The sequence below is a fragment of the Schistocerca gregaria genome, chromosome 8 (assembly GCF_023897955.1).
Source record: "Schistocerca gregaria isolate iqSchGreg1 chromosome 8, iqSchGreg1.2, whole genome shotgun sequence".
Taxonomy (NCBI): domain Eukaryota; kingdom Metazoa; phylum Arthropoda; class Insecta; order Orthoptera; family Acrididae; genus Schistocerca; species Schistocerca gregaria.
This window is the reverse complement of record NC_064927.1, coordinates 207,880,297-207,897,463: the sequence shown is the minus strand read 5'-3', so window position 1 is coordinate 207,897,463 and position 17,167 is coordinate 207,880,297. Positions and strand designations below refer to the sequence as shown.

The following is a 17,167-nucleotide window of genomic DNA, read 5'->3' as shown; positions in this document are numbered from 1 at the left end:
ATAAAGTTCTACCTGAAGTGAAAATGCGACTGTTCCTCTTTTATTCGTATTTGTCAGGCATATGGGAAAAAACGCCATTTACAACAGAATAAATGATGAACTACTGTAATTTTCAGTGTTTTTACTTTTCTTTCTTGAATGTTGCGGATAATTTCAGGTCAGGTGTTACTCGACACAAATATCTATTTGATAGGTTTTTTCCCGAAAGCTTCTTTGACCAGATCTAGGAAATAGTTAAACTGGGGAATACTTAACAAGAACTCAGAGAACTTTGTCTTCGTTTGATAAATGACGATTGATAAGTATCGTAAATGAAAATTTGGCAAGGTGGGATATGTTTCAAGTTTTCCATTATCTAACTGTTGGAATAAAATACCTTTTTCTGCATGGCTGCGCAGCGCTCAGGCAGCGCGGTCGGCGCCAGCATGCACAAATACAGTATTTTAAATTCTATTTTCTCACACTCTACTGAGATACGGGTTTCGTTCCAACATTGAGAACAATTTCGATGTATTAGCTACATTTATTTCACACCAACATGTCACCTAAAACGTACGAAACGTAAAATAGCCAGCGATCACATTTTTCACAGCAAACCCTTTAAAATTTATGCTACATAGTACTTGTAAAGTAGGTATCACAATAACTCTAACCAACATCGACAAAATACACTTCATCATAAATCTATAACGTGAAACTACAAGATATGGAAATATCAACGTTTTGAGCCAATTAGTTCAGTTTTTTACAGCGAAGAAAATGCACAAAACCGAAAGAAGTAGCTTTTAAGTTTTTAAAAGAAGAAAAGAATATATGTCGAAAGACTAACAACAGGAGTTGACATAGTTTTGCTTCGTTTACATAAAATATATTTTACAGCAAGAAATTCAGAAAACTCATTTTTGTCGTGTACCGGTATGAGACGCTGTATGTGAACCGCCTCCTGCGTGGCGCCCCTCGCCGCTGGAAGCCGCCATCAACTGCCGCGGCGTGAACCGCGCCGGCAGACAAGCCTACAAAGAAGCGGCTGCGCTTTCTGCAGGAAAATGAGATGGGGCTCCTCCACGCCCGCACCAACGTGGTGACAAAACCAAAAGTTCTACTGTCACCTCCGTCAACATGTTACCGATCTAGTAGGTGGATCGCAGGATGCTGGGCTGTGATGTTATCCGTGCGTCTGAATACGCATTAACATGGTCCATAAGGTGATAGATAGCGAACGAAACGCTGATGAGGGTATCAATTTGAAGAGCAGAGGGAAAAAAGTGCCAAGGCTCGTGCCGTGAGAAAAAACTTCTGCGACAGTGGGATGGGTAGTAAGAGCAGTAGTAGCTTACTACCTGCGATAGTTCATGCACGGTTGGGTTTGGTAGTGTGGGTATCATGTATCATTACCGTGGCAGGCGATGGCGATGTAGCCCGGTTTGCTGCAGCCGCTGCATTCCTGGAACAATCGGATCGTTATGTATTAGTGGGAGATCGGCCATAGATCATCTCACTGTGTGTGTGTGTGTGTGTGTGTGTGTGTGTGTAGCTTGTCTGCATGTAGTGTACGGTACGGCTTCCCTGCGTGGTGCCAGTTATTCGGCAAGTGTGTTCCACCTGGGTATCCAGTAATGGTGTCTGATTAACAGGGGCTCACCTGTACCATTGTTTGCGTGTACTTGGCCACAGATGTTAGGCCCTTGCAAGTATATCTTTTGGTCTTTTGTTTCCATCTATGGTTGTGTTCCTATTTCCCCAGATTCAGAATGAACGGGTTCTGCGAATGTCTGGAGTTTCTGAATAGTCTTGTGGTGAGTTTGTGGATTACCTCCGTGAGTCTCAAGTCGGTATTCCCGGTGAAGGTCCGCGATGCGTGTGTATCGTGGGGCATTGCTTATGATTTTGAGTACTTTGTGTATGATCTGCAGACGGCGCAGGCGTGTGGGCGCAGCGTATCCCCAGACAGGGGCTGCGTACGTCATCAGGGGTCGGATAAGTGTCATGTACATGGACCTCGACACCCTTCTGTTCACTGTGTTGAGCACAGGCTAGAGATGTTTGAGCCTCGTGCTTGCTCTGTTGGTCATGTGTTGTATGTGGTCCCCCAGAGCAATTTCCGGTCCAGCCAGATACTGGGGTATTTGACTTTCTCGCAGAAACGTATTGGGCGTGCATGTAGAGTTATTGGTCTGCAGTATCGGTGTTTGCGCTGTTGCTTCGGTCTTCTAGTGAACAGAACGGCTTCGCACTTGTCGACATTTACTCTAACACGCCATTTCTCTAACCAACGCTCAGCCACTGAGTGCGGTTTGTAATCTTGATGTAATGTTTGATGGTTTCCATTCTTGCCCGAGGATGGCTGTGTCATCCGCGTACATTGCCATCGTTGTGTGGTGTTGTGTGTGGTTGGCAGACCGTTTATGTAGAGGTTAAACAGTAGGGGCCCCTAGGATGCTTCCCTGGGGTACTCCCGCGTGTATGCCTTATTGTGTTGATTGTTTTCCTTGCAACTGTCTGTGAGGTATGAGGGTATGAGAAGCACCAGCCCGTCGGGGAACCCCACGTCACTGAGTTTGGAAATGAGGTCGTCGTGCCATGGACGATCGAAAGCGATGTCCAAGAACACCGCCCTTGTTGCTTTGTTGGTGTTGAAGCCACGTGTTATATGTTCGCCGACCTGTAAGAGTTGTTGTGTTGTGGAGTGGTGATTCCTGAAACCGAATTGCTCCGGTCTCAGGATGTCATTTGTTATGCAGTGCCTAGTGACGCGTTTGCGAATCACCTTCTCAAGAATCTTGCTGAGCGAACTGAGAAGACTGATGGGTCGGTAGCCACCCATCGTTTTCCTGGACAATCCTCAGGAGCAAGTTGTGACTAATTTATTCGATCGATGGGGCAGGGAAGTGCAGTACCACTCACTATACTCCCCGAACTCAAGGGGATGTTCCAGGTTTGAGGGGTGCCATCTCCCGTCTGATGTAAACATTGCTCAGGATACCATTGTTATGACTTTAGGACCCTGCTAACAATTTGAAAAATAATGCGTATTCACTTTATAAATTGGTAGAATGTCTGAAACTTCCGAAGGAAGATTCTGAGTGTGTCGATGGCAGTCAGATACGGTGTGCCAGAAGCTTCGTCAGCGGATTAAGCAAAGGGACGCTGCCTCAACGCATGTCCGAAATGTATGTTCCAAAAACACTCAGCCACTTCTGATTTTGTATTATCACCATGAAGTTGCTATTTTCTGAACGGTGTTTCAACTACTGTCGCCTATCGACTGAATCGGACCTCCCTTGTCGTGCCCAGCTAGTTGTGGAGACTGGGGCACATTTACGCCGATACCATTACGATATTAAAAAAAGTTTAGTTTCATCGAATTTAACATTGCTTAGTCTTATAACATGGTTATTAAAGTGTAAGGTGATACAGATACTTCTAACTTAACATTATATTTAAGTGTGCAAAATAGTTTTAAATACGCACAAGTCGAATGTGTAAACGTACAACCCATATGTGGCGGGTTTACGCGTCTGTACAGCCACATTTACCATATCATAGAACGCAATATACAAAACAGACTACTAACATTTTCAAAATATCTTTAATTGGCAGTAAACAAAATTACACCAATTAATATCGTAAAATACAAATATTTTACTGGCAGTAAACAAATTTTTTGGCGAACTTCCGCCTGTTAGCATAAAATGGCCTACACAAAAATGTGAATGGTAAAGGCCTAGTTATTATCATTATTCAAGCTGAAATTTGCACACACACAAAATGTTTCCTGTGCCACAGACGTCGTGAACCCAACTTTTACAGCAAAGGCCCTGGACTCATCCTTGATTTCTTTTTGACTGGTTGTATGGCTTTTAAAGGCAATTTTCATCCTCTTCATCAGAATGCTGCAGGTTGTGAGAGAAAGGAACTGGATGGACATTCGTTGACACGGGAGAGCTTGTTGACAGACGCTTTGGAAGGACGAGTTAGCGAGAGGAAGGAAGAGACGCGACGTTGATGACGTCTTACAGGGAAAAGAAAGTTAGGTTCACCTGAGGAGGATGGACACGACAGCGTGGAGAGTTACCCTGTGGAAACCTGTCGTTGGATAAACACTGATATCAGAAGCAGGCTTAACCGCATTTCTCCTTGTTCTTACTTTTAGCATTTTATCAGTCCTCGCTCACATAGAATTATTTCTGCTTGAATCGCATTTAGTTCAAATAGCTATGTTTTAGCAATTCCTACCTGTTACTCTCCTATACATCAATATTTTTTAGTTTCTGTTTTAAGTTGGTGTTATCTTAAATTTTCCTTGGCTGGGGTATTAGTTTGGATGGCAATGAATAACATCGAATAAAAATATCCCAACAGAACTGTGTAAACTTGCCCCATCTCTATGTTCGAATAAATTCGAAACTACAATACCATCAATACAGTAGAAAAAGAATGGTTAGCTTTGAGGGATGAAATAGTGAAGGCAGCAGAAGATCTAATAGGTAAAAAGGCGGATAGAAGAAACCCTTGGGCAACAGAAGAAATATTGAATTTAATTGATGAAAGGAGAAAATATAAAAATGCAGTAAATGAAGCAGGCAAAAAGGAATACAAACGTCTCAAAAATGATATCGACAGGAAGTTCAAAATGGCCAAGCACGGATGGCTAGAGGACAAAAGTAAGGATGTAGAGGCTTACCTCACTAGGGGTAAGATACTGCCTACAGGAAAATTAGAGACCTTTGGAGAAAGGAGAACCACTTGCATGAATGTCAAGAGCTTTGATGGAAACCCAGTTCTAAGCAAAGAAGGGAAAGCAGAAAGGTGGAAGGAGTATATAGAGGGTCTATACAAGGGCGATGTACTTGAGGACAATATTATGGAAATGGAAAGGGCATAGATGAAGATGAAATAGGAGATATGGTATTGCGTGAAGAGTTTGACAGAGCACTGAAAGACCTGAGTCGAAACAAGGCCCCGGGAGTAGACAACATTCCATTAGAACTACTGACAGCCTTGGGAGAGGCAGTCCTGACAAAACTCTACCATCTGGTCAGCAAAATGTATGAGACAGGCAAAGTACCCTCAGACTTCAAGAATAATATAATAATTCGAATCCCAAAGAAAGCAGGTGTTGACAGATGTGAAAATTACCGAACTATCAGTCTAATAAGTCACAGCTGCAAAATACTTACGCGGTTTCTTTACAGACGAATGGAAAAACTAGTAGAAGCCGACCTCGGGGAGGATCAGTTTGGATTCCGTAGAAATGTTGGAACACGTGAGGCAATACTGACCCTACGACTTGTCTTACAAACTAGATTAAGGAAAGGCAAACCTACGTTACTAGCATGTGTAGACTTCGAGACAGCCTTTGACAATGTTGATTGGAATACTCTTTCAAATTCTGATGGTGACAGGGGTAAAATACAGGGAGCGAAAGGCTATTTACAATTTGTACAGAAAGCAGATGGCAGTTATGAGTCGAGAGGCATGAAAGGGAAGCAGTGGTTGGGAAGGGAGTGAGACAGGGTTGTAGCCTATCCCCGATGTTATTCAATCTGTATATTGAGCAAGCAATGAAGGAAACAAAAATTCGGAGTAGGTATTAAAATCCATGGAGAAGAAATAAAAACCTTGAGGTTCGCCGATGACATTGTAATTCTGTCAGACAGCAAAAAACTTGGAAAAGCAGCTGAACGGAATGGACAGTGTCTTGAAAGGAGGATATAAGATGAACATCAACAAAAGCAAAACGAGGATAATGGAATGTAGTCAAGTTAAATTGCATGATGCTGAGGGAATTAGATTACGAAATGAGACGCTTAAAGTAGTAAACGAGTTCTGCTATTTGGGGAGCAAAATAACTGATGATGGTCAAAGTAAAGAGGTTTTAAAATGTAGATTGGCAATGGCGGGAAATGCATTACTGAAAAAGAGAAATTTGTTAACATCGAGTATAGATGTGTCAGGAAGTCGCTTCTGAAAGAATTTGTATGGAGTGTAGCGATAGATGGAAGTGAAACGTGGACGATAAATAGTTTGGACAAGAAGAGAATAGAAGCTTTGGAAATGTGGTGCTACAGAAGAATGCTGAAGATTAGATGGGTAGATCTCATAACTAATGAGGTACTGTATAGAATTGGGGAGAAGAGTTTGTGGCACAGCTTGACAAGAAGAAGGGATCGGTTGGCAGGACATGTTCTGAGACATCGAGGGATCACCAATTTAGTATTGGAGGGCAGCGTGGAGAGTAAAAATCGTAGAGGGAGACCAAGAGATGAATACACTAAGGATGTAGGTTCCAGTAAGTACTTGCACAAGATAGAGTAGAATGGAGAGCTGCATCAAACCAGTCTCAGGACTGAAGACCACAACAACCACAACATCTTGTAAAGTAGAATAATCTCCTGGAAATGGACACACATTTATCTGTTCTCAGTTTTAAAATGTATACTCCCTAGGAGCTTCGCTGTTTGAGTAACGAAATTTACTCAGCTTGCCCAAAAACACAGATGTTATTCGCGCTAAGACGTGCACTCAAATTGTGCCAGAAGTTAGTGGGAGCCCTCAGTACACTGTAGTACTAATCGTTCGTTGTCGGTAGTGTTCTAGCAAGAACGCTTCCCAAGGAAAGTACTCAGAGTAAACGTGCCCTGTGCATTAATTTGACCCAGTTTGGTGTACTTTGTTGACCTGCGCTGAAGTGTGTCGGAATATTTTCCCCTAAAATTAATAATTCTGATGAACAGAACAGTATTGATTACCGTTGTAACAGTTTGCAGTGCACCAAGTAACATTGACATCCGACAATGTCTTCTGGATGCTTTACGTTTTTTGTCAGGCAGTGTAATACAATAAAATACTTATCTAATGTTTGAAAACTTATTTCGTATTTTTATGTCCTGTCTTTTAGATCCCTGACCGCCATTTTTTAAGTGACCAGTCTCTACGTCCCCATTTCCTGCGAATTGGATGTGGCAGCACTAGAAAAGAGTGCGTTTGTAACGGGGTCAATTTTCGCATTGTTATTCAAATCAGGAAACATATGTGTAATTCATTTTTTCTTTAATTTTGAGTATCCATTTGTATATTGAACCTTGTTTCTGGGCAAGTACGAGGGTCACTCCAAAAGAAATGCGCACTATTTTGGTAAAAATAGTTTTCATTCTGCATGTGTGAAAGTTTTAGTGTGTAGATACATACTTCTTGCTTGTTTTCAAACTTGGATGTTGACAGTGGCTCACAAAGAAACAAGCAAAAACTGTATGCAGCGAACTTTTGGAACAGTACGAGAATGGTGCAGATAAATTTCTTGGAAGAATCCTGACAGGTGATGAAACATGGCTCCATCATTTTTCACCAGAGACGAAGAGGCAATCAATGCAGTGGCATCATGCAAATTCACCCAAGAAAAAATATTCAAAACCACACCTTCTGCTGGAAGATTATGGCTACGGTGTTTCTCGATTCCGAAGGACTCTGGCTTGTGGACATCATGCCAAGTGCAACCACCATATTCTGATGCATAAGTGACGACACTGAAAAAACTTCAAGCTCGAGTGAGTCGTGTTCGACCACATCGGCAAAAGCAGGATTTTTTGCTATTGCACGACAATGCACGACCACATGTCAGTCAAAAAACGACGGAAGCAATCGCAAAACTCGGATGGACAACACTGAAACACCCGCCTTACAGTCCTGACCTGGTCCCATGTAACTATCATCTCTTTGGGAAACTGAGACTCTCTTCGTGGAACAAGGTTTGAAGATGATGGCTCCCTGGTGCACGCTGCCAAACAGTGGCTCCAACAGGTTGGGCCAGAATTTTACCATGCGGGTATACTAGCGCTGGTTCCAAGATGGTGTAAAGCAGTGAGAGGGATGAACATTATGTGGAGAAATGAAAGTATTGTTCCTAAAGGATTGTATCTACACACTGTAAAACTTTCAAACGTGTTGAATAAAAGATGGATTAAAAAAACATAGTGTGCATTTCTTTTGGTGTGACCCTCGTAGTACACTGGGCAACAATATGAAAGGATCACGTTTTAGAAATCCCGTTGTTGCCTCCCATAGCGACCCATAAGAGTGATATTTAGCTCCAAGGTGCCTGCAACCTCCCTCTGCAATGCTTGCGGCGACGCCTCAGACAACAACGTGTCAACAGATGCGGGGCAAAGACCGTAGGTCAAAAGATCACGTGAGCTGTAAGACGGTTTAATTATGTCACATTGACACCAAATTTCACCACAGTTCTGCCCAACGCCACCGCGGACATGTCACACGATGAGAAGGTCGTCACAGCCCATCTTACTAACATTTTAGTCCTTCTTTTCACGTCTCTGTGATAGAGATTACTCACGACTCGCAGCACTGAAATCATCCCTTCCCTCGACTTCGACACTCCTTGGGCGGGGTTTGCCTACCTTCAGCCGCCGGGGTGAGTTGGTGTCAAAGTTTGTGGCAGGTACATTGGTAACGTGCTCAACGAAGTTGCGTGGGTGGCACAGAGAGTATTGCCCAGCTGGGTGTCTTAGAGATCTTTTGCCGTTTTATTCACGCACGTGCTAATGTTGCACTTCCCCGTGGTCACGCCACAGGAGAGTGGAAAACAGGAGAGCTGAAGAAGCGTAAGTATCCTTTGCTGCTTCGCATCACATACAGATTTCGTGGAATGGTTTTGGACAGTCCCTAGTGGTTGCAAACTCTACATTACAGCAAAAATTGCGGTCGTGCTACACCCCAAAGGGGTTCGATCAGTTCAGTGGGGATGCAGCCCCACAATATCCTTAGAGAAGAGTTGAAACGGCCGAGGGTGTCAGCAGCCTCAGTGGCTGTCGAGAACGCGTTCCTGTAGCTCACCGCACTGCGAACTGTCGGTTACAACAGCGAAATGCACGTGGATCAACGTCCCAGTAAAAGGATGCTTTAATTGGCGCACTTCATACCTTCCTCCGAAGCCTTTTCGTGTCGATTCCGATCGCCAGTGTGTCCCAGATGTCTTCACCGCTCAGCCATAAGAAAACCATGTGATTTCAGCTCTGGGTGTTGCGTTTCTGATCTCCATCGCAGAGGCGTCAAAAGAAGGGATGAAATGTACGTAAGAGGGGATGTGACGGTGGCGTTGGACAGAATTATGGTGAAACTTGGTGCCAATGTAACATTATTAATCCACCTTACAGCTCACGTGAACTTCGAACTGTGGATTTTTTTCCCGTATGTGTTGACACCTTGATGTTCGAAGGACGCCTCAGGGCACCACGCTTCTGCACCATTACATAGGAAGTTTGGACACACTTATCAGCCAAATTACAAAATTATGCGTCGCCATGGGAGGCAGTTACAGGGTTTCGAAAATGTGATCGTTTAATTTTACTGGTCAGTATAGTTACTTGAAACCCAAAATTTGATTTAATGAACAGTTCTGATTCTTGCAAACAAGATACACAAAATTTCACTGCCATGACTGACGTCAGTCTTGGAAATAAGTCTTGGAAGGTCTCCAGCTAAATGCCATCTTCAGCATTCCAAAGAGACAATGTGCCCTTTTAAGCGACTAATATTTTGTCTGATTAACTTACTTTGGTTGGTTAATACAGTGCCTGAGAAAAAAGTGCTCAGAAAGCCAATGTAACTTCATACATGTACACACCATCAGCAGGTATGTAAGTGATTAGAGTTGCAGTTATCTGTCGCAGATGGAACAGCCACGAACGTGCATCGCTGTTATTCGTCTTATTGTTGTTCCCAGGCCTTTTAGAGTATACAGGATGCTTGAAAAGCGTCAGATGATGACTAATAACTGTGAAGGGCGCTAAAATACCGCCTATCCGTGTGAGCGTTGTCAACACCTGAAAGTGTTAGAAGGAGACCTCGTGGTTCTTCACTTGGCTAGCTGGTCGAATTGTTCAGATTCCAGATTTCTAGGGTATTCGCATGTGACAGTGGCCAGATTTTGCACTGCTTGATAACGTGAGGGAAGGCGCACTCGCCGTCAAGGTTATGGCCGACCACGCCTGATGACCGCAAGGGGATCGCCGTATTGTGCACCAAGCACGTTGTAACCCCTTGCCTTCTCAGAACGAGTGACGGATTCCGTGTAGCATTCTGTGTCATCCTGCACCACTGGACGGAGACTAGCAACAGCCGGAATAGGGAATTACTGCCCCGTCCCTAGGCTACCATTAACACCACACCACAACACAAACGGCTGCGTTTGGAGTGGTCCGCGATTGGGACTATGGACCGCTGATGAATGGTGTCACACTGTGCTCAAGGGTGAATCGCAACTCTGCTCTATCTAGGGCGACCATCGCTGCGGATTCTGGCGGCAACCGAGGGTGAGGTCCCATTTCTCCAGGCTCTATAAAGTTACTCCTGAGCCATCAGGTATGACTTCAGGTCACAGCTGATTAGATTAGATGTACGCTTCGTTCCAATAAATCCATAGATAGGTAATCCTCCAGCATGCAGAACATGTCAAACAAACAAGAACACACAATGAAAGTGAAGATTGTGGCCGACTGGTTCTAGGCACTTCAGTCCGGAACCACGTGGCTGCTGCAGTCGCAGGTTCGAATCCTGCCTCGGGCATGGATGTGTGTGATGTCCTTAGGTTAGTTAGGTTTATGTAGTTCTAAGTTTTGGGGACTGATGACCTCAGATATTAAGTCGCATAGTGCTTAGAGCCATTTGAACCCAACTGAAGTGTTCCTCGTGGACGTGGAATAAGTAAAGTAAAAATAATCTTTAAACACTTTTTGTTTAAAAGGTAATAAATATCTTGTCACAAAATATGTAAATGTTCAATACACTGAGTTACGTGTGATAATTCTTAAGCTAAAGCATCGTGGTGCCAGTTTTCAACGGGACAATGTTCATCCACACACAGAATGTGTGTCTGTGAGCTGTCTGCCTGATGCTCAGGTGCTCCTTCGGCCAGTAAGATCCTCAGATTTGTCCCTGACTCAGCAATATTGGAACTAGCTCGAATATCAGCTCTGTCACAGTGCCAGTATATGGGATATCGAGAGCCAGTTAGGACAGATATGGGCCAGCTTGCCTCAGGAGGGGACACCCTTCCCTGCCAAATGAGAACGTGCATTCAGGGCCCAGGCGGTGCAATGTCATAGCGATATGTTGGCTCATACTGCCAATATCCTCTCAACTCATCAATTTTCAAGCATGCTTCACTTTTTTCCTCTTTTTTTTCCAGGCGATGTACAGTAGGCCAATTAAATTGCTAATGCTAATGGTCACATCCAAACTTGAAGCAGAAATTATTTCCGGCTGTAAAGAAGCTAAATTATGGCGTGGCGTCTGATGCTGCAAACGTAGAGTATCTGTTGTAACACTAGAGCTGTGTTCATGTTGTACACCTTGCGTACTCATCACGTCCAGTAAATATTTAAAATGAACCACTCTCTTGTTTCCTTTCCGATCTTCGGCCTCTGCTACCACTTAAACCTTATGTTTGCGGCCATGGTGCTGTGGAATTTGATTGATTGTGCAATTCTCAACCCTTATGCTGTGCCGCACTTCACTTAGAGGTCTGCGGCAACATTTCTGGGACACCGTGTATAATAGTAACCGGTAGATTATTACTAAATACTAACTGAAATAGATCGTTACGTGCATTTACTCTCACATGGTCTTCAAAATAGTAGATACTGTGAAAATGACACAAAACCAGTTACAGATCTCATGTAAAACATACGTTTCCGCTTTTTGATTGCTGAGGCAGTCTACAAATGGTTTCCGTCGCAACATTTCTGCGACACCGTGTATAATATATTAAACGCTAGATTATTACTAAATACCAACTGAAATAGATCGTTAGGGGTACGTTGAACGTTGACTCTCATAAGGTCTTCAAAATAGTAGGTAGTGCGAAAATGACTCAAAACCAGATACCGGTACTGATCTCCTATAAAAGATACGTTTCCGTCGTTAGATTACTGAAACAGTCTATAAATGATTAGGCACATTCCAAATAAACTCTTTACAGTAAAGCGGGGCACTTTTCAGAGAGAAGACGTTGCAGTGTCCCATATAGGCCTAAAGCTTTTGTTGATGGAATACCAGCTGAAAATGTCTCCGTTATTTTCTTCTGGTATCTGGTTATCGGTAGACTATGTTGTAAAGTTCTCGGCTTTAGCGATTATAGATTTTGTTTACGATATAATACTTAATTTTTATCTTTTACTTAAAACGTTGCTTGTGTTGTAAGGTCTCAGTATGCAGTATCTGGCTACGTTATTCAGCAGCTAATCTAGGCCAAACACTTAATATATTGAAAACAAAATTTTTACTGAATACATAAATGTTTGTTGGATTTGATAATTGTGTTTCATAATCACAGATTTCTTCTAATTTCGAAATATTGAATTGTTTGTAGATGAGAAACTCTGATGTGTTGGACGTCTGCCAACATATCTAATACGTCAGACAACCTTGGCAGACCTTTCCTCACAGTCGCGCGCAAAATCGCAAGAGAACGGAGAAACCGCCATTGACGCAGATAAAAAAAAAAAAAAAAAAAAAAAAAAAAAAAAAAAAAAAAAAAAAATTAGTGCTTTGTTCTGAGAATCTAAGGATTCCCCGTGCGCGATTGCATCAGTTTTAGGGTTCGTGGCTGCGGAATCCTGCTACTTCCCAGAAAGGTTGCTACATAGCATTCCCAGTACTGCCTTCTTCCGAGTATTCAGCAGGTAGGGAACGCTACCTAGGTAGGCGAAAACGAACAGGGGACTCCCTCCAGCACGTTTCCGTCCGGAGAACGCTTTGGTATAACTAACTGTATTATGTAACGAGTAACGTTTCCGAGAATTTTATATAAGAGGCAGATGCAACTTTGATCATTATTTCATTATTCATCAATCTGTTTGTGTGTTTCGCTTTGGGCGAGCCAGAAATTAATAAATAAATTCATTCATTCTTAACTGATCCGTTGAATCATTTTGTGTACAGAGAGTAGGCCTACTACATGATATGGGGCAAGTCATTATAGTAGTTAAACATTTAAAAGTACATAACATCCAATTAAATACACCTAGACTTACACAATTGTATGGTACTTACAGATTACAAGATACAGTATTAATATACTCACAAGTTGTTCAAAATTAAGGTCAACTGGGCCAAATTAAAATTTGAGTATGCATTTAAAATCAAATTAAATACAGATAAGCATTACATAGTACATACAAGTAGATAAATTTTTAGGTTTGTTAGGCCTTGTTGAAATTTACATTTTGAAGACAAATTATAGTACAGAAACATAACTGTGCAAATATATTACATAGAACAATCACATTCAAAATATTCATGTGTTATAAAAAGAGTATTATAATAATGTCAATTTGAGCGTTATTTTAAAATTTTCTGGATTGTTTTTTTTTATGTGTGGCGGCAGATGATTATAAGGTTTAATCCCCATGCATTTTACACTATCACTACATAATTTGGTGCAATGGGGGAAACTATCAGCAAGTATTTCCCTCTAGTGTTCTGCTGGTGATAGTCCAGATTCTACTTCAGGCTGCCAATTTATCCTGACAGCTTTCTTTTGGAGCTTAAATATTCTATTTGACTCAGAACTGTGGCCCCAGAACATGAGACATAGGATTGAGTGGTAAAGAGCACAGTACACTGACTTTAGGATTTTTATACTTGTCACTTCCCTGACTGACAGAAGTATAAAATATACTTTACTCAGCTTGGTAGCTAAGTTGTCAGTGTGCTTTTTCCAGCTTAGAGTGTCAGAGATAGATATTCCAAGGAATTTAGTTACATTTTCCAATTCAATACTATTTCCACCTATTTTTATAGTTCGGATGGTGGGATTTGTGTTCTGGACTGTATGAAATGTTAGGCCTACAGTCTTTTTTGTATTAAGAAGTAACCTGTTTAGCAGTAAGCCATGAATCCAGTAGAGCTGTACATTCGTTAACTGGAGCTTCAGTGTGATCATCCAAGTCAGATATCAGAATATTGGTATCGTCGGGAAAAAGGTAGGTATTGCAAGTCGGTAGGTGAAGAGGAAGATCATTAATGAACAGGAGAAATAGGATCAAGCCTAAAACTGATCCTTGAGGGGCACCATGTTTTATGGTTTGCATATCAGAACATGAAACTGTGGATTTTCCTGAAGGGGTGACCTCACATAACTACACATACTGTTTTCTGTCTAAGTAGCTTTGCAAACCAGTCGTAGGCAGTGCCCCATATGCCATAGTTATATAGCTTTTGTAATAGTATCTGTGGTTTAGTGTCGAAGGACTTTGTAACATCGACGAACAACCCCACTGCTGGCTGTTTCTTATCTATTAGAGTGTGAGTTGTATCTAGAAATTTATAAACAGCTTCTACTGTTTTTTTCCTCCCCTGGAATCCATATTGATCTGGAGAAAGGATACTATACTTATTCAAAAATGATTTTAATCTGTCAGTCACTAGATACTCAAATATTTAACTAAACACAAAAAGGAGTGCTGTTGGCTAATGATTATTGGGATCTTGTTTAGAGTCTTTTTTTGCATATTGGAATAATTTTTGCAAAGGTTAAGTAATTTAGGGAATGTGCCTTCCAAAATTGAATAAATAACGATATGTGATAGATGCTTACGAATTATACATGAGCATTTGTGAACAAGGGAATAAGGGATATCATCTTGTCCAGCAGAAGGAATCTTTTATTTTTTGGCCGATTGTATTTTTGATTTCTGCTTCTGAGGTTGGTGTAATAGTGAAGCAGTTGGGTTGCTCATAAGAGGGGCCAGCGTAGTTATACTGTAAGTGAGCAAGGATAATTTGTGAAAGAGTTAAATTCATGAGCCATTTCTTTTTTTATTAGTAATCAATCTTCCACTTATTTCTACGTTACTGCTATTTGTAAAGTTTTTAGTCATACCTGTATTAGTGTTAAATATCTTCCACATACATTTACTTCTTTTAGTTCAGTTTTTGAGAAGTATGCCGGAATGAAGTTTTTTAGCTGCCTTGGAAACATTTCTGAATATCTTTTTATAAGCAGTGAAGTATTTTTGAAACTGAAGACTCCTGCCAAAGTTTACTTTGCTCAGGGAAAAAAGCTCCCTCTTTCTTTTGCTGGATGTTAAAATGCCTAAACTGATCCACTTTCTGGAATAGATAGAAATAACTCTTTTTAGTTTTAAAGTAAAACGGTAATTGAAGTAATGGGAGAAAATGTTTAGGAAGGCCACATACTTATCATCTTCGCTTTGTGATTGGAAGACTGTCTGCAGTTTTCTTCACTCATGTGGGATAAAAAAATTGGAATAGTTCTCTGAAAAGTTTCTGCTTTCTCTTACTGCTTTTTGACTAAGACATCCCTATGCAGTAACTTTGCATTTATAATTATAGCATTGTGGTCTGAGAACTCTAGATGTACAGAGTTTGCAACACATTCTATGTTAGTGGCTACTTGGTCAATACAGCTACCAATATGGGATGTAATTCTAGTTGCAGGTTGTACTTTCAAATGAATGTTGGAAGAATTCATCAAATTTATGAAGGCTGTGTGGGTGTTTTGATCATTCAACAAGTCAATATTAAAATTGCCACAGATTGAGATAGCTATTTGGAATGCTTCTCTTTGTTAATTTCACAAAGGGATGTAAGGTATTTAAAGAATGAGCCTATGTTACCAGAAGGTGATCTGCAAACAGTTATTATGAGTAACTGAGGTCAGTAAGTTGAATCTCAGATATTTTTATAACCTTTTCAACACTGTAAGAACAGCATATTTGGAGTGGATCCCCCTGCAAATATGCAACTCCCTCCACCTTTGTAAACTTTTCTTGGAAAACTGTCTATTAGTTTGAACAGTGGGAACACTATACTTTAAATTTTTTGTGCTTCCAAAGCCAACTGTTCGACAAGGACTTCATCAAAAACTTGTACCTAATTGCAAGATACAGTAACACAGAAATCACAAGCTGCTATTTCACATTCTGTAATAGATCTGTAAATCTCTTACACTACCTAGTACAATTCACTGTTAATCCATAGAAAATTACAGCTGGTACCTTGAACTACAGAAGGAGGCTATAAATATCATGAATACAGTTAGCCAAAGGGAATTGAGTAGGGAAATTTTGAATAACTTCTAATCATTACAATACATTCCAAGATGAATACACAAACACAAAAAAATGGACGCACCTCGAAGGAATTATCCGAATGGGACTGAAATCGATAGATGTGATGTACATTTATAGGCAAGCAAATGATTACAATTTCAGAAAAATTCGTTGACATACCACTGTGCTGTAAGGGTGCCACAAATTTAATCAGAGGGGCCCTGCTATGAAAAGAAATGACACACCAGGCCATCGTTCCTGGTTGTCAGGCCACTAGGGCAGCAACAGTGAGGTTGGTATCCCACTGTCTTGCATATTTCCCAGTGACTCCTAAAAGGTGCAAAGTGAGCCAGTATAATTATTTAATTTCTGTCTGTAAATTTTATTAGATCTTTCCTTATCTCATTCCATTTCTGAGTTCAGCGACTCATTAATGATAGATGGAGTAGTGACAACAACATATATTATGTTCTTTATTCACATTTAGAAACAAATAAACAATTTTTAGCACACTTCCCTTGTTTTCCTACATTGTTTTTTAACATCATCATTCATTTCGTTTTATGCTAATCCTGTTGAATCAAAACTGTAGAAACTGTCTAACAGGTTGAATATATTTATAGACTAGAAACGTTTCTGGCAGCCAAATATCAATGTTCATTGTAAATAAAAAGCCTTTATTCTTAAGACATGATGATGATTTTCATTTGTTGACAAATATGAGTACAGTTGTGTAAATGTTAGGGAATCAGTAACTGTGTTGACACACATCACAAACAGAATATTGCTGTGTAGTGTTATTTAACCATTAATTTAATGCATTGGTTTTTGCCAGCTACATCACTCAGTTTATCACTAGTTTTTTCTCATTTCAAATTCCAGAATGTTTACTTTCATATTGGAATGTGTAGAACACTAAGAATGAACATCATTAGATGTAGAAAATTAGATAACTATCCTCCTGCATAACAGCATCTTCTAGTGACAGATTACAAACAGCTGCATGTGAAACTTTCCTAACATCATCCATCAAAAAACACAATATCGGAATACTTTGTAAGCACCGATATGCAGTG

General features: G+C 40.9%; 1 long non-coding RNA gene across 2 annotated transcripts in view; it reads left to right on the top strand.

The window, feature by feature from the left end:
* The window catches only part of LOC126284549 (uncharacterized), a 105,513-nt gene that overhangs the window by 53,732 nt on the left and 34,614 nt on the right, over nt 1-17,167 (top strand). Inside the window, exon 1 of one of the 2 annotated variants that reach the window (XR_007551496.1) lies at nt 12,548-12,698. The exons of the other annotated variant lie outside the window; for it this stretch is intronic. This is a non-coding gene — a long non-coding RNA (uncharacterized LOC126284549). Of the gene's footprint in view, nt 1-12,547; nt 12,699-17,167 lie in introns of those variants that run through there. 2 annotated transcript variants of the gene reach the window in all.